The following is a 23,500-nucleotide window of genomic DNA, read 5'->3' on the forward strand; positions in this document are numbered from 1 at the left end:
ACAATTACAGTCCTCGTTTCTGCAGCTGGTCACATGGTCATAGCTGGTATTGATGACTACCTTCTTCTACTACCCATTCTGTATTCCCTTTGCATTCAGCAAGCACTTCAGCAGGTTGTGGTTTTTTCTTGGTGGAGCGACCCAAACCTTCATTCCTGAAGGGTCTGGATCATTTGTAGTCCTGCCTGGATTGGGCTGCTGTAGTTTCCCATTGACCTTAATCATAGCGCATGGTAATACTAAGAGATACCCTAATGGATCTCATGTATTCCATACACACTTTTCCTTACCTCCATTGTGAGGTAGTAGACTGATTTCATCTTGATAGTCCAGGTCAATCACCCCAGCCAACACTGTAGCTCCCTTCTGAGCCTGTTGACTTAAAGATAGGAGAAGCCCAAAGTGTCCAGGTGGCAATCTTAACTTCCAGTTTAATGGAATCGTTGTTGTGTCTCCTGGTGGCAGCATTTCTCCCTCTGGAAGTAAGACCTCTAGGCCACAGAACGTAATGTCGCAGGAAAAGGAAGCAAAAATTTTGCTAGTAGATCACTAGGGGGTGATGGTGAGTGGTGCTACTTCCACTTCCACCCCTTGATTCCTGGACCTGTGAATCCTGGCTGTGGGAAAAACAGTACCATATATTGGACACTGATTGAGAGCATACGGGGCCTTCTGGAGAACTTTGCCCCAACCCTGCAAAGTATTGTCACCTAGTTGGCATCGTAATTGTGACTTCAAAAGGCCATTCCACTGTTCTATCAATCCAGCTGCTTCAGGATGACAGGGAACAGGGTAAGACCAGTGAATTCCATAAGCATGAACCACTGCTGCATTTCTTTAGCTGTAAAGTGCGTGCCTTGGTCAGAGGCAATGCTGTTTGGATACCGTGATGGTGGATAAGGCATTCCGTGTGTCCACAGATGGTAGTCTTGGCAGAAGTATTGCGTGCAGAATAGGCAAACCCATATCAGCAGTAAGCATCTATTCCAGTAAGGACAAACCTATGCCCTTTCCATGATGGAAGAGGTCCAATATAATCAACCTGCCACCAGGTAGCTGGCTGATCACCCCGAGGAATGGTGCCATATCAAGGGCTCAGTGTTAGTCTCTGCTGCTGGCAAACTGGGCACTCAGCAGTGGCCATAGCCATGTCAGCCTTGGTGAGTGGAAGTCCATGTTGCTGAGCCCATGTGTAACCTCTGTCCCCACCACCATGGTCACTTTGTTCATGGGCACATTAGGTGATGACAGTGGTGGTGAGGGAAAGAGGCTGAGAGGTGTCCACAGAACAGGTCACCCTATCCACTTGATTATTAAAATCCTCCTCTGCTGAGGTCAGCCACTGGTGAGCACTCACATGGGATACAAATGTCTTCACAGTTTTTGACCACTCAGAGTGGTCCATCCACATACCTCTTCCCCAAATTTCTTTGTCACCAATTTTCCAATCATGCTTCTTCCAAGTCCCTGACCATCCAGCCAAACCTTTGACTACAGCCCATGAATCAGTACATAATCACACATCTGGCCATTTCTCTTTCCATGAAAAGTGCATAACCAGGTGCACTGCTCGAATTTCTGCCCACTGGGAAGATTTCCCTTCACTGCTGTCCTTCAGTGATGTCCTAGAAAGGGACTTTAGTGCAGCAGCTGTCCACTTTTGGGTGGTGCTTGCATATCGTGCAGAACCATCTGTGAATCAGGCCCTAGTCTTCTCTTCCTCTGTCAACGGATCATAGGGAACTCCCCATGAAGCCATTGGTGCAGGCTGGGGAAAAGAAGGCAGGGTGGCAGGAGTGGAGACCATGGGGATTTGAGCCACTTCCTCATGTAACTTACTTGTGCCTTCAGGACCTGCTCGAGCCCAATCACATATATACCACTTTCATTTGATGATGGAATGCTGCTGTGCATGAACCATTTTCTGGCTAGATGGGTCAGAAAGCACCCAATTCATGATAGGCAGTTCAGGTCACATGGTGACTTGATGACTCATAGTCAAATGTTCAGTTTCCACCAAAGCTCATTAACGGGCCAAGAACTGTCCTCAAAAGGAGAGTAGTTATCTGCAGAAGATGGCACAACTTTGCTCCAAAATCCTAGAGGTTTCCACTGTGATTTACTTATGGGGGCCTGCCAAAGGCTTTAAATAGCATCCCTACCTGCCACTGACAGCTCAAGCACCATTGGACTTGCTGAGTCATATAGCTCAAGTGGCAGAGCAGCTTGCACAGCAGCCTGGACCTGTTGCAGAGCCTTCTCCTGTTCTGGACCCACTCAAACTGGCAGCCTTTCAGGTCACTCAATAAATGGGCCAGAGTAACACACCCAAATGAGGAATGTGTTGCCTCCAAAATCCAAATAGACCCACTAGGTGTTGTGCCTCTTTCTTGGTTGTAGGAGGGACCAAATGCAACAACTTATCCTTCACCTTAGAAGGAATATCTCGACAGGCCTCACACCACTGGACCCCTAGAAATTTTACTGAGGTAGAAAGCACCTGAATTTTAGTTGGATTTATTTCACAACCTCTGGCATGCAAATATCTCACCAATAAGTTCAGTGTGTTTGCTACTTATTGCTTACTAGAACCAGTCAGCATAATGTCATCGATGTAATGGGCCTGTTTGATATCTCATGAAAGTGAAAAGAGATCAAGGTCTCTCCAAATAAGATTATGACACAAAGCCAGAGAGTCGATATACTCCTTAGGTAGTACAGTAAAGGTATATTGTTGGTCTTCCCAGCTGAAGGCAAATTGCTTCTGGTGGGCCTTATGAACAGGAATGGAGAAAAAGGTACTTGTCAAGTCAATGGCTGCATACCAGGTACCAGGAGATGTGTTAATTTGCTTAAGCAATGAAACCACATCTGGTACAGCAGCTGCAATTGGAGTCACCACTTGGTTAAGCCTAAGATAACCCACTGTTATTCTCCAAGATCCATCTGTCTTCTGCACAGGCCAAATGGGAGAGTTGAACAGGGATATGGTGAAAATCACCACGTCTGCATCTTTCAAGTCCTTGATAGTGGCACTAGTCTCCGCAATCCCTCCAGAGATGCGATATTGTTTTTGATTTATTATTTTTCTAGGCAGAGGCAGCTCTAATGGCTTTCATTTGGTCTTTCCCACCAAAATAGCCATCAGCCTATCAGTCAGGGAGCCAGTGTGGGGGTTCTGCCAGCTACTAAGAATGTCTATGCCAATTATGCATTCTGGCACTGGAGAAATGACCATAGGATGAGTCCCAGGACCCACTGGACCCACTGTAAGTCAAACCTGAGCTAAAACTCCATTAATTACCTGAATTTCATAAGCCTCCACTTTAACTAGAGGACCACAATGATGTTTGGGGTCCCCTTGAATCAACGTCAGCTCAGAGCCAGTGTCCAGTAGTCCCCGAAATGTCTGATCATTTCCCTTTCCCCAGTGCACAGTTACCCTGGTGAAAGGCCAGAGGTCTCCTTGAGGAAGGATGGGAGATTTACTGCATGAATTGTCAGTAATGTAGTGGGGTCCTTCCTCAAGGGGACCTGGCCTCCCCTTCATTCAAGGGGCTTTGGGTTTATAAACTCACTCAAGTCTGGAAATTGATTGAGGGGCCATGATTCTGCTTTTATAATTCAAATTAGTCTTTTGTCCATTTGAGTTAGAAGTCTTCTGCTTGTATAAATTAAGTAGGAATGCAGTAGGTTTCCTATGAATTTCACTTCTAGGAACACTGTGATGAATTAGCCAATGCCAGAGCTCTACAGAAGTCAGACTATTCTGATTGCCACTTTGCCTCTGCTGTTCATTATGGTATTAGCTACAGCCACCTTGCCTTTGACAATTGAGTGCCACCACTTGGCCTCTCCCACCTTGGGATCCAATTATTCCCATTGTATTTAAATTTTATAGTTGAGTGACTGTGGTTCCCACTGTTAGATCTGACATACAGAGAAGAGCAATTACAGGGATCTTCAAAAATGCAGGTGCTGCCCTCACAAATTTATTTGGCAAGGCATTGGTCAAGGGTATATCTTCTGGGCCCTCCCAGCTGGGAGGGGTAGGTCTAAAGTGGCTAATCCACTCCACTGTCCCCATCTCCCTAAGCCTTTGGATCCCTTCCTCTACATTAAACCAAGGGAGATCAGGCATTTCCAGCTCATTCACAGTGGGCCATCTTGTAATCCATATTTCAGCTAACCAAGCAAATAAACTATTAGAACTTTTTTGAACTCCCTGAGCTGCAACATTAAATGCAGAGTCCCTATTTAGTGGGCCCAAATCAATAAATTCAGCCTGATCCAACTCTATGTTCCTTCCACCATTATCCCACACCCTTAATATCCATTCCCATGCCTGTTCTTCGGATTTCTGCTTATATAAATCAGAGAACTCAAGCAGTTCTTTTCAAGTGTAGTGCACCTCCTCATAGGTCATATTCTCAACGTCACTTCTAGGGGTCTGCCAGGACTTTAGTCTAGTTGTAGATCTAGAAGCAAACAGGGGTGTTAGGGGTGGCTCCTGATGAGAATCAATAATATCTTGCCTGTTGCCTCAGGCAATGCAAGGTTTATCTCCTCCGACAAAGGTGGAAATGCTGATGGCAGCATGGGTTGGGGAGGGGATGTTGCCACTACTGGGGATGGGGAAGCTGTTTATTCTGGCAAAAAAGGTTTCATCACAGTTTACAAACTCAGTGTCCCCAGTTTCATCAGGGTCCTCCCACACGTCCCCATTCCAAGCTGCAGGGTCCCATTCTTTTCCAATCAAGCCCTCATTTTAACAGTAGACACCTGGTGAGGCTGTGCATGCACCTTTCATGGCAGCTCAGCCACTTGCATGATAAGAGCTTGTATCTATTTTTCCACAATTTCAGCTCTTTCTCTACAGGAGATAAGACTCTCACTCAGGGCAATCTTAGCAGATTTGAGGCTCAGTATCTGCTTCTGAAGCTGGGAGTTAAAATCCCTGAGTTCATCATTTTCTTCCACCACTTTGTCCACTGAACTTAGGAGCAACCAACCAGCTTCATCATGTTTCTTGGTTCTCCACATAGGGTCAAAGTTATTATGTATAGAGTCACTAAACTCCTTGCCTCTCATGAGTGGTGAATCAGGAGTGTCAAATGCATTTATTTTGCATAACTCTCTAAACAGTCCATGCCATGGACTATTAGTGTTCTCCATACTATTAGAAGTAGAATCCTTCACTTTTTTGGGTCTAATTATATTAAGCAGCCAACTCCAGAAACCCCAAAACCAATGAAAGAACTCCATCCTTAATATTCTGTTCCTCTGGAACCACTCCTGGTAGCAAAATCTGTATTAGGGTTCTCTAGAGGGACAGAACTAATGGAATCGATATATATTCATAAAGGGGAGTTTATTAAGTATTAACTCACATGATCACAGGTCCCAAAATAGGCCACCTGCCGACTGAGGAGTAAGGAGAGCCAGTCTGAGTTCCAAAACTGAGGAACTTGGAGTTTGATGTTTGAGGGCAGGAAGCATCCAGCACGGGAGAAAGATGTAGGCTGGGAGGTTATTTTTCTGCCTGCTTATATTCTAGCCACGCTGGCAGCTGAGAAGATTGTGCCCACCCACATTAAGGGTGGACCTGCCTTTCCCAGCCCACTGACTCAAATGTTAATCTCCTTTGACAACACCCTCACAGACACACCCAAGATCAATACTTTGCGTCCTTCAATCTAATCAAGTTGACACTCACTATTAACCATCACATCCAAGATTATGCAGATGTTGAAATTATAATACAAAGATTTTAAAGCAGCTTTTATAACTGGTCTCTGTGAGATAAAGTTAAAGGCTCTTGAAATGAACGGAGGGATAGATGATCTTAGCAAAGAAGTAGAAAGCATAAAAAAAGAACCAAATGGAAATTTTAGAACTGAAAATATAGGAACTGAAATTAAAAATTTACGAGATGAGCTCAGTAGTAGAATGGCAACAACAGAGAAAAGGGCCAATTAACTTGAAGATAGACCAATATAAATTATCCAATCGGAAGAAAGGGAAAAAACAAAACATGTTAGAGTGTTTTTTGTTTTTGTTTTTGTTTTTCCCCAAGATGCAATCTTGTTCTGTCTCCCAGGCTGGAGTGCAGTGGTGCAATATCGGCTCACTGCAACCTCTACCTCCTGGGTTCAAGTGATTATTGTGCCTCAGCCTCCAGAGTAGCTGGGATTACAGACATGCGCCACCATGCCCGGCTAATTTTTGTATTTTTAGTAGAGATGGGGTTTCACCATGTTGGCTAGGCTGGTCTTGAACTCAGAACCTCAGGTGATCCACCCTCCTTGGCCTCCCAAAGTACTGGGATTACAGGTGTGAGACACCGCACCCAGCCCTCACTGGCAGATTTTGAAGAAAATCTGTGATCTGTGCTATGTAACCCCCATTCTCCACCGTGTATAAATTTCAGTGCAAACTGTAAAGCTCATTAATCCTTTGTAGCATGTGTCTACTTCTAGAAAATAGGGCAAAATGGAGACATACTTCAGCCTTGGGAGGGTGAAACAGAGGCTGTCCTTATGTCCTGTGACTTCTGACCATGTCTTCCTTCTCTTGACTCTGCTGCTGCTGCTGCTGTTCATTCTCTTTCTGACCTTTCTCTAGCACAGGAGTGAGCAAAATTTCCTGTAGGATGGCTATTTCAAAAAAAAATAAAAAATAAAAATCCATATTAAAACATTACGCTTTAGATCAAAAACCCTCTAAAACCAAGCTTAGGCATTTCTTTGAAATGTTCCTTTCACTAAAGTTTTTCTCTTTATTCATTTCTTTGTCTTTTCTTTCTTTTGTTTCTTTTTGTTTAAAAATAACACACTTACATATTGCAGTTATGTAGTATACATTGGAATCCCTAATTATACTGTTTCTTATTGAACAAACGTTATTTTGACATGTTTTTGTTGTTCACCCTTCCTTGTTTTGCCTTTTAATCTACAAAAGGCAAATTAGGCCTTTTCTGTCTCACTTAGGCCTCTAAAAATTATGTCTTTTAAATTTAGGAATAGAATGGAAGGAAGGAAAAAATTTTGTTAAGATTGTATCTTTTTTTTGGGGGGGGGGGACAGAGTCTTGCTCTGTCGCCAGGCTGGTGTGCAGTGGCGCAATCTCGGCTCACTGCAACCTCCACCTCCTGGGTTCAAGCAATGCCCCTGCCTCAGCCTCCTGAGTAGCTGGGACTACAGGTGCGCACCCCCAAGCCCGGCTAATTTTTTTGTATTTTAGTAGAGATGAGGTTTCACCATGTGGCCAGGATGGTCTCAATCTCCTGATCTTGTGATCCACCTACCTTGGCCTCCCAAAATGCAGGGATTACAGATGTGAGCCACACGGCCTGGTCAAGATTGTATCTTTTAAGACAAGACATTTTCTTCTTCGTTTTAAACAAGTGGCAAGGTCCGTAGTACCCAAGAAGTACTCTTCAATTAATTTATTTGAAATCATTAACATTATCAGTCATTTTTCTATATTGATAGCATCCACAGCAAGGGTTTCCACTTTAGTTATACCTACATTCAGCCAATTTGGTCTCACAACCAGCAAAAAAATCAGATCCATTGTTTTTCAGGACAGCACAGAAACACTGGTCGTTCAATGTAAGAGGTGAACCTGGCTGAGCTTGGCCATCCCTGGGTTATTTTCTCCCTTCTGTAAACCTAAGGCTTCCTGACTGAAGCTAACCATGATGGCCTCACTCTTGTGCAAATGAGCAGAGAACGTGAAGAGAAATAATAACAAAGAATACGACAATGGGTATGGAGGAAGAAGGCCAGGGTCATCTTTGCAGCTAAATGCTCATTGATCTCAGAGAGGTGGCCTAAGCAAGCAGGAAGCCCAGGCTACTCTGTGGGATGCTTATCTTTTTCCTAGTGGATTTCCTGATAATCACAGCTCAGAAGAGTTTTTCCTTTAAAGTGACAGCATTGGGGTGCTTGTCTATAATCAATCCTAAGTGATGCTTACTTTAAGATTCCACAGTAGCACTGAAAATAAAATTGAAAATACTTTCTGCCTTAAGATGTATACATTATTGGTTTTTGTATGTTTGCTGATTTAAAATAATCATTATTAAAATATGATTTTTAATAAAATAATCAGCATTAAAATATGCTGATTTAAAAATAATCATTTTATCTATAATAAGGCAATTCAGAAAATTCTGATATTTAAATAATTCATGGTTCTTTGCGTTCTGTTAGGTGTAAAGCATTTTTTTCTGTTAAAAGTGCAAAACCTTTTTTGTAGACACCAAGTACAATCTTCGTAAATGTAGTTGTCTCAAAACACATCTGTGCAAACAATTCTTAAACTGAATATCCATAATATAGAAATACATACGCATACATAAAACGATTTTAAAACTTCAGTCATAGCAAACTGAAGATTATCTAAGTTTAAAAAAGTTAAAAAAGTTATTTTCAGCCTGTTTGCAAGATTATAGCTTTATGTCTAGCATAAATGTTTCTCCTAGTTTTCTGGAACAGGTAGGCTAGAAAACATTCACAAACAAATAAAAACAAAGAATTTCAGGCAAGAATAAAAGTTAAAAAAGAAAGAATGCTGTTTCCTTTACCAGGCTGGGCGCAGTGTGGTTCATGCCTGTAATCCCAGCACTTTGGGAGGCCGAGGCAGGTGGATCACTTGAAGTCAGGAGTTCGAGACCAGCCTGGACAACATGGTGGAACTCCATCTGTACTAAAAACACAAAAATTAGCCAGGGGTGGTGGCACACGCCTGTAGTCCCAGCTACTCGGGAGGCTAAGGCAGGAGAATCACTTGAATCTGGGAGGTGGAGGTTGCAGTGAGCTGAGATGGTGCCACGGCACTCCAGCCTGGGTGACAGAGCAAGGCTCTGTCTCAAAAAACAAAAAACAAAACAAAACGAAAAACTTTTACCAGTTCCAATGCATTCATGCTTACACCACCATAACAAAGTAGTTGAAATGTTTGTTGTGATCAAGAAATTGCAAATAAATGAAAAGCCAGATAGATGAATAGAAATAGTTTACCTGTACTACAATAAGAAGAGGAAACTTACCATCCTGTGCAAAGAGGCAGCATGCAGGGCAGAAGGGCAGGAAGCCGAAGGGAGTCTGCACTCAGGAACACTGAGTTGTCACCTCAGAGAAACATCCATCTCCCTTATTACCCCACGGTGCTTTTCTGCCACACATCAAACACCAGCTGGACAGCCAGCTGTCAGAAAGCATTGTCTGCGTGCCTCATAAATGGGAATACAGTGTGTAGACGGTACCATTTTAGAGTCTTGTACTTTCATGTAGAAGTGCTGGTAAGGCAGCAGGAGCTCAGGGTAGGGGTTACACGTTGCAAAAATGTCCAGAAACATCAAACACTGTGCTCTCTGCAAAAAGGTAGGCTCCAGCTTTAGCTGCTGATTCTTTTGGCTCAAGCTGAGTCAAACAGTACACAAAGAATAGACAAAAGCCTGCAAACGACTGGCAGTCACCATGGGGTTCGCCAAACCAGTGCTGGCCCACTCTAGACATTGTTCTTTCCCTGTGGAAGTGCGGCTGCACCTGCGCCCAGATGGAGCTTGGCCACATCTCCTCTGCCGGACCTCTGGAAAACTCGCCTTTAACGAGAAGACAGGACTCAGGTCATTGAAGGTTTTTGTTTCTGTACAGGGTTGAATGCTTATTCATATGGAGATTTTTATTCCCCAGTCTTCACTTATTTTAAGCTTGAGGGTTTATTTAATTAATCCATTAATTTATTATTATTATTATTATTATTATTATTATTATTATTATTTTGCTGGAGTGGACTGGCGCCATCTTGGCTCACTGCAACCTCTACCTCCCAGGTTCAAGCGATTCTCCTGCCTCAGCTTTCCGAGTAGCTGGGATTACAGGCACCTGCCACCATGGCTGGCTAATTTTTGTACTTTTAGTAGAGACAGGGTTTCACCATGCTGGTCAGGCTGGTCTTTGAGTTTTTGTTTCTTTCTTTTTTTTTTTTTTTTAATGAACTATAAAATGAGGTATGACACAACTGTTAAAAACAGTTTCTTCTTCAGCGACCAAACCCCAGTGCAGTTTCCTTTTTCTGGAGGCACATGGAATTAGCCACATCCCTCTAATATTACCACTTATATTGCCCACCCAACCCTCTGACAACTCAAACTACCCACTCATTTTAATCATCTGTTTTATTTTTGCCTTAATACCAATTCTCACAGACCAATTTTTTGAGCGCCTTCTCACCATTGTCAGGGCATATCAACTTTTTTTTAAATTACTCTTTTCTTCAAGAAGTGAAAAGAAAAATCATTTTCTTTCATTTAATAGTATGGGTATCAAGAATAATGTGATATTTATGGATCTTAAGAACTGTCTGCCCATAGGGTTCATTTCTTAAATGACTATTTCTTTTTTTTTCTTTCTTTTTTTTTTTTTGAGACGGAGTCTCGCTCTGTCACCCAGGCTGGAGTGCAATGGCGCGATCTCGGCTCACTGCAAGCTCCGCCTCCCGGGTTCCCGCCATTCTCCTGCCTCAGCCTCCCGAGTTGCTGGGACTACAGGCGCCCGCCACCTCGCCCAGCTAATTTTTTTTTGTATTTTTTTAGTAGAGACGGGGTTTCACCGTGTTAGCCAGGATGGTCTCGATCTCCCGACCTCGTGATCCACCCGTCTCGGCCTCCCAAAGTGCTGGGATTATAGGCTTGAGCCACCGCGCCCGGCCATTAAATGACTATTTCTTAAATGTGTATAAAATATCCTATTACATGAGCAAGAGCCTCTTATTACTCTTTTCATTTTGTAGAAAAGAAAATTAAGGGCAATTACATGATTTTTTTTAGACAGCGTCTCACTTTGTCACCCAGGCTGGGGTACAGTGGCGCAATCACAGCTCACTGCAGCCTTGAACTCCTGGGTTCAAGCAATCCTCAGTTTTATGATTTCTGCAGAGCTCTACCTTGCAGTGGAGGGAAAAGTTTATGATGAGAAATTTCAGGAATAATGACTGAAGCACTATTGTGTTGTCATTTATCAGTGTAGAAACAGTATCAAGAAATCTGCACATTTCAATCCTTTATAGAATGCAAAGTTGAGGAAAGAAAAAACACTTCGCTCAACACTTCCTTTTTTGGATTTTCTCCTGTATCAGATATAGGATAGGATTGCTGACCAGTGTTCACAACTCCAGTGGGCTCCTGGGTATTTCTGAGACAGAGCCTCTCTGAGCAAGAGATGTCTGGAGGTGGGTGAAGTAGTGGGCACACTGAAAAGGCAGATCTCTCATGTTAGACTTTCTTTCCTATTTGTAGTTATGTGGTTGAAAGATCCTTCTTTTGGTCAAGTATCTGTTTACTTCCACACAAGTATGTGGCTATTGTTATGTTCACACAAAACACTCTGTTCAAAAGTCGACCTTCAAATATCCTTGATGGTAGGAAAGCAAACAAATGTGCCATTGTTCACTTAGATGACACAGGGCACCTCCCAATGTTTGCTCTAATCTGCTAATACCCTGTGGCAGGTGGAATCAGTTAAAAGAATTCCCACAAGAGCCATTTTCTCAGTTGAACAAGATGGAAATTGCGCTGGATTAAGTTCAAATATCATTTGTGACTGTAGCACATGAAGACATTAAAGAGGTTTATAACACTGTGATGACTACCATTAATTTCTCTTAACCAGTTTAACCATTACTTTCTCTTAAGATCCACCTCTATAGCCTATTCCCAAAACTCGGTAAGAAAATATAATGTGAAAGAGTGAACAACATAGTTATTTCACAGTAGATCTAGTAATTCATATGTGTTTAGTAATTCATTTAGAGTCTAATTTTTAAAAAAAAGCAGGTAAAAATGACACTGATTATTTCATTCGTGGTCAGTCACAGAATACCCCAGTATGGACCATGACAAGCATCATGAGACATGCAAGGGGCGCCAATATCTATGGTGGAAGCAAAGTCTCTGGAAGATACAAGTCAATCATTTGCCACAAATAATTTCCTTGGCAATTCATAATTGGGTAATTCCCATACAAGATGACTTCAAAAATGAAGTACTAATCTGACCTCTGAGTCTGACTACACAATTGAACATATAAACAGAAAATGCACAAATCTTGAACAACAGGAGCCATAGTACTGATGAGATTATATATTCTTATAACCTGTATAGACAGGCCAATAGATTCAACACCGATGTTCTAAGATTTTATAAAATCAATAATTTTGAAGAAGTAACTGATAATTACTGTTCAGTAGAAACGTCACAAAATTAAGCAAGACTTTAGCTTTGGCAGAGGGGCAAAGGAAAAAGCTAAACGAAGAAGCACAAAAATAAGACATGCTATCATCTTGGGAAGTCTCTGGTTTCATGTCCACTGCTGACACTCATTTTAATGACAATTCAGAAAATAGTATCTTCAGGATATTTCTATGTTAGCAACAAACAATTATTGATAAGTCCATATTGTTACATTTTATACCTGTTTCACTCAAGAAGCAGTTGTGGTGAAACATGAAAACTTCTGGTATTTCTGGTATCCTAAAATAAATTAGAATGAATAGATATAGCCTTTATTACCTAAGAGACACATTTATTTTAAACTTGTTTCCTTATTAAATCTTTATTATCTTTGCTCTATGTTATATTGTGAATGAAAAGTAGATGCTGGGGAAATATGGAAAATATCCTAAGTAGTATAATATGTCTTGCCTCAAAACATTATGATCATTGTTATAACACACGTACAGAGCTAAAGCCATTAATTAAAGTTTATGATTCTAGTTTTAAAAATACAATGAAGCAACTTATATTTCTTTGAAAATATAAAAGCATATTAATAGTCTATGCACTTGGCAAAAAAATCAATAACAAAATCTGGCCCCATTACAAAATTCAAGAGGTACTATACTTAAAAAAAGATCTATTATTTAAGCAAATTCCATTACTTGAATGTGTTCCAAATAAAGAAGTTAATATTGATGAGAGACAGAACAAATTAAAGTATATTTTAAAACTCATAAAAATAAAATATTGAAAAGAACAGGAAAGAAAGTCTGAATATTTTGGAAATTGTCATTAGGGAAAAGAGTGACAATCCTTGTATTAGTGTTCTATTTCTGTAAGAAACTACCATAAACTTAAAGGCTTAAAACAAAATGCATTTATTACCTCACAGCATCTACAGGTCAGGAGCCTGGGAAAAGCTTTTCTGTGTCCTCAGATCAGGCTTTTACACAGCAGCAATTAAAATGTCACCTGGGCTGCATTCTCATCTGGAGAGTTAATTGGGGAAGAATCCACTTGCAAGCTTATTCAGGTTGTAGGCAGGATTCATTTCTTTCAGCTTTATGACTGAAGGTCCCTTATTCTTTTTTGAGACAGAGTCTAGCTCTGTCACCCAGGCTGGAGTGCAGTGGTGCAATCTTGGTTCACTATAACCTTTACCTCCCAGGTTCAAATGATTCTTCTGCCTCAGCCTCCCAAGTAGCTGGAATTACAGGTGCTCACCACCACACCCAAAATTATACAAAATTATACAAAAATGTAATTTTTGTATTTTTAGTAAAGACAGAGTTTCGCCATGTTGGCCAGGCTGGTCTCAAACTCCTGACCTCAAGTGATCTGCCTGCCTTGGCCTCTCAAAGTGCTGGGATTACATGCATGAGCCCATCTCATCCATGAAGGCCCCATATTCTTACTGTCTGTCAGCTAGAGGCCACCCTGAGGTCTTTAAAAATCACCCACAGGTCCTTGTCATGAACCTATCACAACATGAGGCAGCTTACTTTTTCAAGGTCAGTGGGAGAATCTCTCCCACCAGCCTGTTAGACATTGTCTTATACGATAAACATAATTGGAGCAGTGGCATCTCATCACCTCTTCCATGTACTAATAGTATAACCTACTCAAAAGAGTTATACTCCCATTCTTTTGGTTAAAAGCAAGTCACCTACTTCTGCACACAAGAGGAGAAGATTATACAAGGGTGTGACTCATTGGGAATCACTGGAGGGTGTATCTGCCATAGTCCCTAGCATTTATCATTAGTGCTTCCTTTCTGCAGGGTGCATTAACACTAGATGGTGATTTCTCTACCACCCTCTGGAACAAACATAAACTTTAAAAGATGGTCCCCATGTCCACTTCTGAAAGAAGGAAGTGCAGGCTTAAATAATGTCCACTTCTGAAAGAAGGAAATGCAGGCTTAAATAATCAGCAATTATTTTGCATTTTAATGTAGCTGTGTTTTAATAATTAGTAGTTAGAATCCATAACATGTGAGAGACATACTTCATATCTCACCTTTTAAAAGGTGGAAATTAAAAAGAGGATATATTTCAATGAGGGGGAATCTGTGAAGGGGAATATTGTGAAGGAGATGCAAGAATAGAAAATAAAGCTTAACAAAAATAGTAACAAAATCTCCTAAAGAAATTTTCAGAGGAAGTTTGATTTTGTAAAATTGAATTTGAAGGATTTCAAAGAGCAATTTAAAAGATCCTTACAAGTTTAAGAAAAATTGAGACAAAACAAAAATGCTGGTACCTACAAACTTTTAAAGAGAGTAGGAATTTGTCCCCCAAGGAAGGATACGCAGTAGTTACTGAGGAAGGCCTTAAGTGGTCTGTTCAATGGGAGAAGAAAAAGCAAAAGAATCCTGATGGTAAGGATAAAGATTTCCCCAAGGTAGCAGAAGTATTTCAAAGAATAAAACATAAAAATAGAGACAGTGAAACAGGAGGTGGTTTAACAAGCAACATTTGAAAATTAACTTAGGTTAAAAAAAAATTGGTAAAAGACATCTGTAGATAATATTCAGTTGGGTTTTTTTTTTTTTTTTTTTTTGACATTTGAAAGAAAGTTTTAGTTACCGGAATATATGTAAGGCATAAAATAGTTCATTAATTTAAAGTGAGAATAAAGTAATATAATAAATGTGAGAACACTCTGATAAAAATATTCAACTGTAAGTATATTATATTTTGCATTCGTTAAGATGCTTGTCTTGCTGTTGCTTTTGTCAATAATAATGTGATGATGTAGTTTATTGACAATAATGAGGTATGCATATTTAAATATATTTGCCATTGATGTCAAAGTCAATAAAAACTTAATTGTTCTATTTTAATTATTGAATAATATATTCTTTCTTTGTGCATGTTTAGTTATGCACTTATTTAAAGTTTTTTCTCAAAAAAGTACATTAATTTCAATTAGTCATTTTTAAAAACTATTTTTGGGCTGGGTGCAGTGGCTCATGCTTGTAATGCCAGTTTGGGAGGCAGAGGTGAGAGGGTAGCTTGAGTCCAGGATGTTGAGAACAGCCTAGGCAATATGGCAAGATCCCATATCTACAAAACATGAAAAAGTAAGTTGGACATGATGGCACACACCTATAGTCCCAGCTGCTTGGGAGGCTGAGGCAGGAAGATCACTTGAGCCTGGGAAGTCAAGGCTGCAATGAACCATGATCATGCCACTGTACCCCAGCCTGGGTGACAGAGCGAGACCCTATCTCCAAAAAAAAAAAAAGAAAAAAACAACTTTTTTGGCCACCCCACAAAAATGAAACTCTACAACCATAATCTCATTAATTTTCACATAATTCCAGGGAGGTTATCTAGCATAATTTCTTATATCCTCTTTTTACCTTAGGAAAATGAATAAAGGATAATTAGTATAAGTAATCTATGCCTATGAACAGTACCTCTGGCTGGAGCAAAGGAACTAGTTGATCTAGATGGTCATTTGAAAATTCAATATTTAAAAATGCAACTAGCCATCTGGGTGCAGTGGCTCACGCCTGTAATCCCAGCACTTTGGGAGGCCAAGGCAGGTGGATCACTTAAGGTCAGGAGTTCAAAACGAGCCTGGTCAACACGGCAAAACCCTGTCTCTACTAAAAATACAAAAATTAGCCTGACATGGTGCCAGGCGCCTGTAATTCCAGCTACTTGGGAGTCTGAGGCAGGAGAATCTCTTGAACCTGGGAGATGGAGGTTGCAGTGAGCCAAGATTGTGCCACTGCACTCCAGCCTGGGTGACAGAGAGACACTGTCTAAAAATAAAAAAAAATAAAAACTTCAACTAACAAATTAGATAAACCTCATTGATTTAGTTTACTTGATAGAGACACAGGTATTTATTTTTTTTTACTTTTGAGGTTGGTCTTAATATCATTGCATATTTTACTTCTCTGAGACTCTATGATTTCTTCACCTTATTATTTCTCCAAGAAATAAAAGTATAAGAAATATCTTATATATTAATATACCTTAAATTTCTCATTAGTATGACTCCATTCTAAGTCCCATCTTATAATTTTTTTAATTTATGAAAATAGAGAAACTGTACCACCAAAATATATAATCTTAACACATTTACACTTGCTTTTACTTCCAGGTGAGAAATAAAACAGTATTGCTGAGAAAATTATTAGAAATATGAACTACATCTCAGTTGTGATTACCTTAAAATCAATATTCCTTTATTTGAACAAGCAGCAGCAAAAATCATTAAGATGGGACTCTAGTAATTCAGGTTAAATTACAGCTCAATCATGAATTTGTTAGATCATTTGGACAAATTGTTCCAACAATTTCCATTTCTGCCTCTTGTAAGTATAATAAGCATAATCATCCTTGTTTGATACTATTATTTTGAAACACATGTTCTTGGAAAAACTTTCAAGATTCTTAGATATCTAATATAAGAGAGGAAAGATACTATTACGAAAGTATTATCTGTTAAGGGGTAAGTTTTTTTATCACATATATTTGAAATCGTGTCCTTATTCATCTCCATGTGTGTGGTATGTGTGTTCACATACAACTCAAAGTAACACAGTATTTCACGAAATAAAATCCAGAACAGGCTTTAAAAATTAGTAAGGATCCTGAAGAGTAAAGCAGGTGAATTGGTTTAAATGCCTGAATCCTGAGGATTCTTATCCATTCTACATAGCATCCAAACATGTCAATGCTGTGGGTTCTTTGTTAATCTTTTTTTTGAATTTCCCAAGTGAAAAACATACCAAAGAAACAAAATTCAATTTAGAACTAGCTGCAGAGGGCCATGGACGTGACTGGCTATGTTAAAACTCCAGCCCACCTCCACTGCATGCACGGGCCACCCAGCTGCCCCTCGTAGCACCCAGTTGTCCCAGTGACGGTGTTTCCATGGCTATCACTACCACTTCTCTGCCCCTGCAGCCTGTTAGACAAACACCCTTTGCTGTTTCTAAGAGTGCTTGCAGATCCACATAATTATCTTTTGTAGCTCCAATTCCCAACGATTTGGCCACTAGCTAAAACAGCCATTTACCTGTTTTCATAAATCTTTTTTTCAGTTTTATTATTTATAATGGTTTTTTGTATTGTTAGAGCCGCCACCTCTTCCTCCACAAGGCACATCCTTTTCCCATTAGCTTTTCTCTAAATCTCTCTTAAATCTCAGCTAACAAGATCTCCTATATATGACTAGCCATTCCTTTTCTTTGAATGTTCTTTAAGACAGACAAATCCCTATGATGACACACAGTTGGCTAAAAGTACATCATCAGGTGATCATACCACAGGTAGCAACTGTTAAGAAATACCAGAGGTTAAAAGAAAAACCTGCTTTTCAGACCCAGTAAACTAAGAACTATCTTACAGTAGCACATAATTAGCAGATTTTAAGCCTCAGGTCATTGCTAGAGGACGTATTCCAAATCAGAGACCTTGGGGATCTCATCAGATCTGCAGGATATCTCAGTTGCTCCATTCTGCCTGGTGTATCCCTAAGAAAAAAAATGAAATCGAGTTTAGTTTTAGAACTAAAAGAGATTTGTATATTCACAATGCTTTCCCTGTGTCTAATAGCTTTAAGAAGTAAGTTTTTTTCAAACACTATTGTGGGTGTTCAACAAAGCTAAATATGTTTGTTGTTGTTGTTTTAAAAAGAAAATCAGATTTACTTTTAAAAAGTACAACATGAAGTCTGTGGATTATCAGAGCACTTTTTTTTTTTTTTTTTTTTTTTTTTTTTGAGACGGAGTCTTGCTCTGTGCCCCAGGCTGGAGTGCAGTGGCCGGATCTCAGCTCACTGCAAGCTCCGCCTCCCGGGTTCACGCCATTTTCCTGCCTCAGCCTCCCGAGTAGCTGGGACTACAGGCACCCGCCACCTCGCCCGGCTAATTTTCTTGTATTTTTAGTAGAGACGGGGTTTCACCGTGTTAACCAGGATGGTCTCGATCTCCTGACCTCGTGATCCGCCCGTCTCGGCCTCCCAAAGTGCTGGGATTACAGGCTTGAGCCACCGCGCCCGGCCTATCAGAGCACTTTTTAAAAATCAAAGCATTTCTTCTTTTTCTATATTTTAAGTATAAAAAAGCGAATGACTTTTAATTTGTGCCTTCAGCTACTCCTGTTGCATTAATTTAAACTGTATTAAAAAGTCATTTCTACTTTCCAGGTATTAGAAATTGTCATGCTCCTAATAAACAATTTTATATCATAGAAAATGTAATTTCCAAATTGCAATAAATAGCTTCTTTTCTCAGGTCCAGAGTTAAATACTATTTATAAATTTGCATAAGCAGGACTTTTTTAGTCCTGTTGGATTGTTCCTTGACATACATAACACTAGAGGATGAGCAATGAATTTTTCTGATTTATGCAACATTGTCCTAATATCTGTGGAGGATAAAAATACTTATATGAACCAGACACAGTGGCTTACACCCTAACCCCAGCACTTTGGGAGGCCTAGGCAGGCAGATCACTTGAGCCCAGGAGTTGGAGACCAGCCAGGACAACATGGTGAAACCCCATCTCTACTAAAAACAAAAATTAGCCAGGCATGGTGGTGCGTGCCTGTAATTCCAGCTACGTGGGTGTCCGAGGCACGAGAATTGCTTGAACCCAGGAGGTGGAGGTTGCAGTGATCCGAGGTTGCACCACTCCAACTTGTATGACAGGGTGGGACTCTGTCTCAAAAAAAAAAAAAAAAATTAGCAGGGAGTGGTGGCACATGCCTGTAGTCCCAGCTACTACTTGGGAGGTTGAGACTGAGGATTGCTTGAGCCCAGGAGGTCGAGGCTGCAGTGAGCCGTGATCTCACCACTGCACTCCAGCCTGGGCAACAGAGTGAGACCTTGTCTCCATGAGAAAAAAAAAAAAAAAGGTAAACATAGAATTACCATATAACCCAGAAATTCCATTCGTAGGTGTATATGCAAAATAGTTGAAAACAGGTACTCAAATAAATACTTATACATGAATATTCATAGCAGAACAATTCACAATAGCCAAGAGGTAGAAACAAACTGAGTGTCCATATTATTTTATTTTTCTTGAGACAGAGTCTTGCTCTGTCAGAAACCTGGAATGCAGTGTTGCAATCTCAGTTCACTTCAAACTCCACCTCTCAGGTTCAAGCGGTTCTCCTGCCTGAGCCTCCCAAGGAGCTGGGATTACAGACGTACACCACCATGCCCAGTTAATTTTTGTATTATTAGTGGAAATGGGATTTCGCCATGTCGGCCAGACTGGTCTTGAACTCCTGACTTCATGTGATCCACCTGCCTCGGCCTCCCAAAGTGCTGGTATTACAGGTGTGAGTCACTGCGCCTGGCCCAATGAAATATCATTTAGCCATAAAAAAGAATGAAGTGCTGATACCTACTACAACATGGATGAATCTTGAAAACATGTTTACTGAAGGAAGCCAGCCACCAAAGGCCACATATTGTATGATTCTACTTATACGAAGTGTTCAGAAAAGGCAAATCTATAGAGACAGAAAGATTAGTGGTTGTAAGGGGCTGGGGGAAGGAGGAGGATGACTGCTAATGGTTTGGGGTTTGTTTTGGGGATGATGAAAGTGTTTTACCACCTTGTACTACCCACAAATGTCCTTGCCTCTGTGCCCTAGAATTCTCTGAATCAATTCCAGCTTTCTGCTTCTGATTTGGAAAAGTTCAAATGAAAGTTCAGAAATCTTACAGGCAATCCCTATCTTTTATTAAGCCAGTTCAACCTATAATTGTCCTACGACTTAGAAATTTGAAGTCAAGTGTAGTTCTTTCTGAACCCAATGCTTGAATTATTAAACTGTATTCTCTTCGGTGTAAGCCATGGTCCTCTTTGAAGCTCAAAGGCTATGTACAAAAACAAACAAACTAACTAAATACAGAAAGAATCCAGACTCAGTGGTTAGCAGTATAACCCCAGGTCCCTTCCCTCCTAGACACTAAACAGAGTCATGACGCAGATTACTATTCCTCAGAACACAATGGCTTAAGATGTTGAGACTTTGCTTTTTGTTTTGGTAGGTCTCAAAAGCTTCTTAATGCTCTGGGACCTTAACCCTAAGAAAAGCTAAGAAACTATTGCTGCCTCTGCGGATGATAATCTTCATGATACTCATACTCTAATTGATCATGACACTATGTCCCAGATTTGTCCTTAGAATCCTTTTCATCATGCTATGTGCAGCCACTAATTATCAGTTGGATTTGCTACAAGAGAAGCCCATTCAGCACGGTTTGTTCAAATGAGGGAGGGGGCTAGGAGGCTGGGAGGAGGCAGGGGTAAGGGAAGGGACTCATTAACAAGAGGGGACCAGGCACAGAGGCGGAGGGAGTCCTACAGGCATAAAGAATGCTAAATTTGAAAAGAGCAAAGAGTTTTCGACACCATAAGAAAGAAAAGAAAAGAGTTTACCAAATCTGATGGTCTTTTTCTTTTCATAAATATACCAATACTATATGTGGCATACTTAAGAATATGTGCTCTTATAAGAAAAGAACACAATAGACTTGAAGTCTGGAGATGGAATGTTATTCATGTTTTACTTCAACTAACCGCTCTGGTTGACCCGGTACTTTCCTTTGACGTTTTCTTTTATGTATTTGTTTTACTGTATATTTAAATATATACATGTGTGTATGTGTGTGTGTATCTGTTCCTGCTAACAAAAGCAATTTATTCTTATTTTGAAATTTCAACTATTAGTAAGACATATAATGGAAAAAATAAATAAAAAATCCCCCATAATATCTCTCCTAGAGAAAAACCACTCAGTGATTTGGTGTCCATTCCTTCATTTTTTTTCTATTAACATTTAGTTTAGCCTTTTTAACAACTGCATAGTATTCTACTATCAGAATGCATCGTATTTAACCACTACTGATGGACTTTTGAGTTGGGGACAGTATTGTCTTATAAATAGTGCTTTAGAAAACATCCTAATACATATGTTTTTGTGCATTTGTACAAGTATTTCTGCAGAGAAAATTTCTATAAGTGAAATTGCAGGATTGGAGAGTATGCACACTTAAAGTTTTATTTTTTAAATTTATTATTATTATTTTTTTGGGACAGGGTCTCCCTCTTTTGCCCAGGCTGGAGTGCAGTGGCACAATCTCAGCTCACTGCAACCTTTGCTTCCTGGGTTCAAGCAATTCTCCTGTCTCCGCCTCCGAGTAGCTGGAATTACAGGTACCGCCACCACGCCTAGCTAATTTTTGTATTTTTAGTAGAGATGGGGTTTCACGATGTTGGCCAGGCTGGTCTCAAACTCCTGACCTCAAGTGATCCACCCACCTTGGCCTCCCAAAGTGCGGGGATTACAGACGTGAGCCACCGCGCCCGGCCTTAAAGTTTTAATAGATCTCCAAATACGTCGTATCAAGGTAGACTCTCAATAGCAGTATATTAGACTGCATACTTCTGGTTTGTTTTTTAAGGAATATAAAAACAGTGAAAGTGTTTAAAGATTAGGTTCGTATATTCTTAGGCCACAGTACTTAGTAGGCAAAAAATAATCATGTGTCCAAGGGGAGTAATATCACAGCCATGGGTTGTCAGGACATCACAACCAGAAACACATCTCACAATGTACCTTCTTGTACATTTCATTGATTTCTGAGATTCCTCACCATTATTGGAATGGAAGAATAGGATCGTATTTGTATGGTTTCTCATTAAAAAGTGAGATAAAAGGAGGAAAGTAAAAATTATTTATGTTGTAATTTTTATTCCTTGCTTCATCTTCAGTTCTAACTCTCAATCTCAAGATCAGGACAGCACATTATTGGTAATAATGTAATATAAAAAATTGGGTACCTAAAAGTGACAACCTATTTTCTTCACCAAATATCAGTGTTTAAGAAAAACAACTAAATAACAAATTTGGGTAGAAAAACACACGCCTCTTTAAAAATTACTTATTGTTTAGTTTAAACACTTACAACACTGCCTAGCTTTATGTGACTTTTGTATAAAATAGTGAGCAAGTGTGGTCTAGTGGACAATATACTAACTAATAGCTAATACTAATAACTAGTACTATTTTTGAGTACTAACACAGGCACTATGTTAAGTGTTTTACAAGAATTATCTCATTTAATCTTCATTATAACCATATGACATAAGAACTATTATTATCCCATTTACAGATACAGCATACAGTTTTTTCCTGATAAACATTTTAAGCACAGTTACAAATACAGACGCTTAAGACAGTGATTTATAATGCTGGAAAGTGCCTTAAAGCTCATCTTCCTCTTATAAATCATTTTTCCCTTGGAAGGTGATGCTGATTGATTACATCTTTACTTTTCCTACCTTGGGTATTGTGATGATTAAACATTACACAAAAATAGGACATGCAATTCGTTCTGGATTTACTTGAGAATGAAGGGGAGAATGATGGATCCTCTCAGCTGGAATTGAGCAGGGCTCTGACCCAGCCTCAGAAGATGGAATCCTGCCCATAGGGTGGCCCTGTTTCACTTCCTTGCTAATGCCCAGGTGGGCACAACATGGCTCTACTCTTCAAAAGTTTTCTTAACACAGGAGAGGTCTCAAGCCAGCCCTAAACAAGCAATAGGATAGATCTTTGATGCTCGTCGATAAACCATCATGAGAACAATTTACCTCATTAATGAATTAGTGTTGGGAAATTTATGAGTTGTACCATAATGTGAAAGTGAGGGAGAAGAAAGCCTCAATGTACATTAAACACAGAATTACATTTGGCAGAAAGGGATCCATGTAGGAAAAGAAGCCTGCAAATCTTAGTAGGTACATGCTGGTCACAGCATGGGCAATAACTTTTGAGGTCTGTAGAAGGAAAAAATGGTATCACTAAGATAAAGGAAAAGAAGAGAGAAAATAATGTGAATGCACAAAGAGGGATTAACGTTCATTCCACTTCAATACAAAAGCATATTGTGCTTGTATTGAAATATCAATTTTGAACAATACTTAATCTGCACCCCAGTCTATTTGTAATAAATATGTCCTCCTTGGAGCATAATGAAGGAGTCTCAGAAAGTTAGCAGTTAGAGGGAAGATGATAATCAATCAGCCTTGATGCAATTTGATCAAAAGTAAATGAAAGAGATAGAGAGTAGGCGAGTGTTCTGAGCAGCAAACACTTAAGGAAAGAGCATTAGTTTTTACTGGTGTAACCTCTGGTATTTAATGAATTTACAAATGAGAATCTCATCTC

The sequence above is a fragment of the Macaca mulatta genome, chromosome 7 (assembly GCF_049350105.2).
Source record: "Macaca mulatta isolate MMU2019108-1 chromosome 7, T2T-MMU8v2.0, whole genome shotgun sequence".
In the NCBI taxonomy this organism is placed as follows: Eukaryota; Metazoa; Chordata; class Mammalia; order Primates; family Cercopithecidae; genus Macaca; species Macaca mulatta.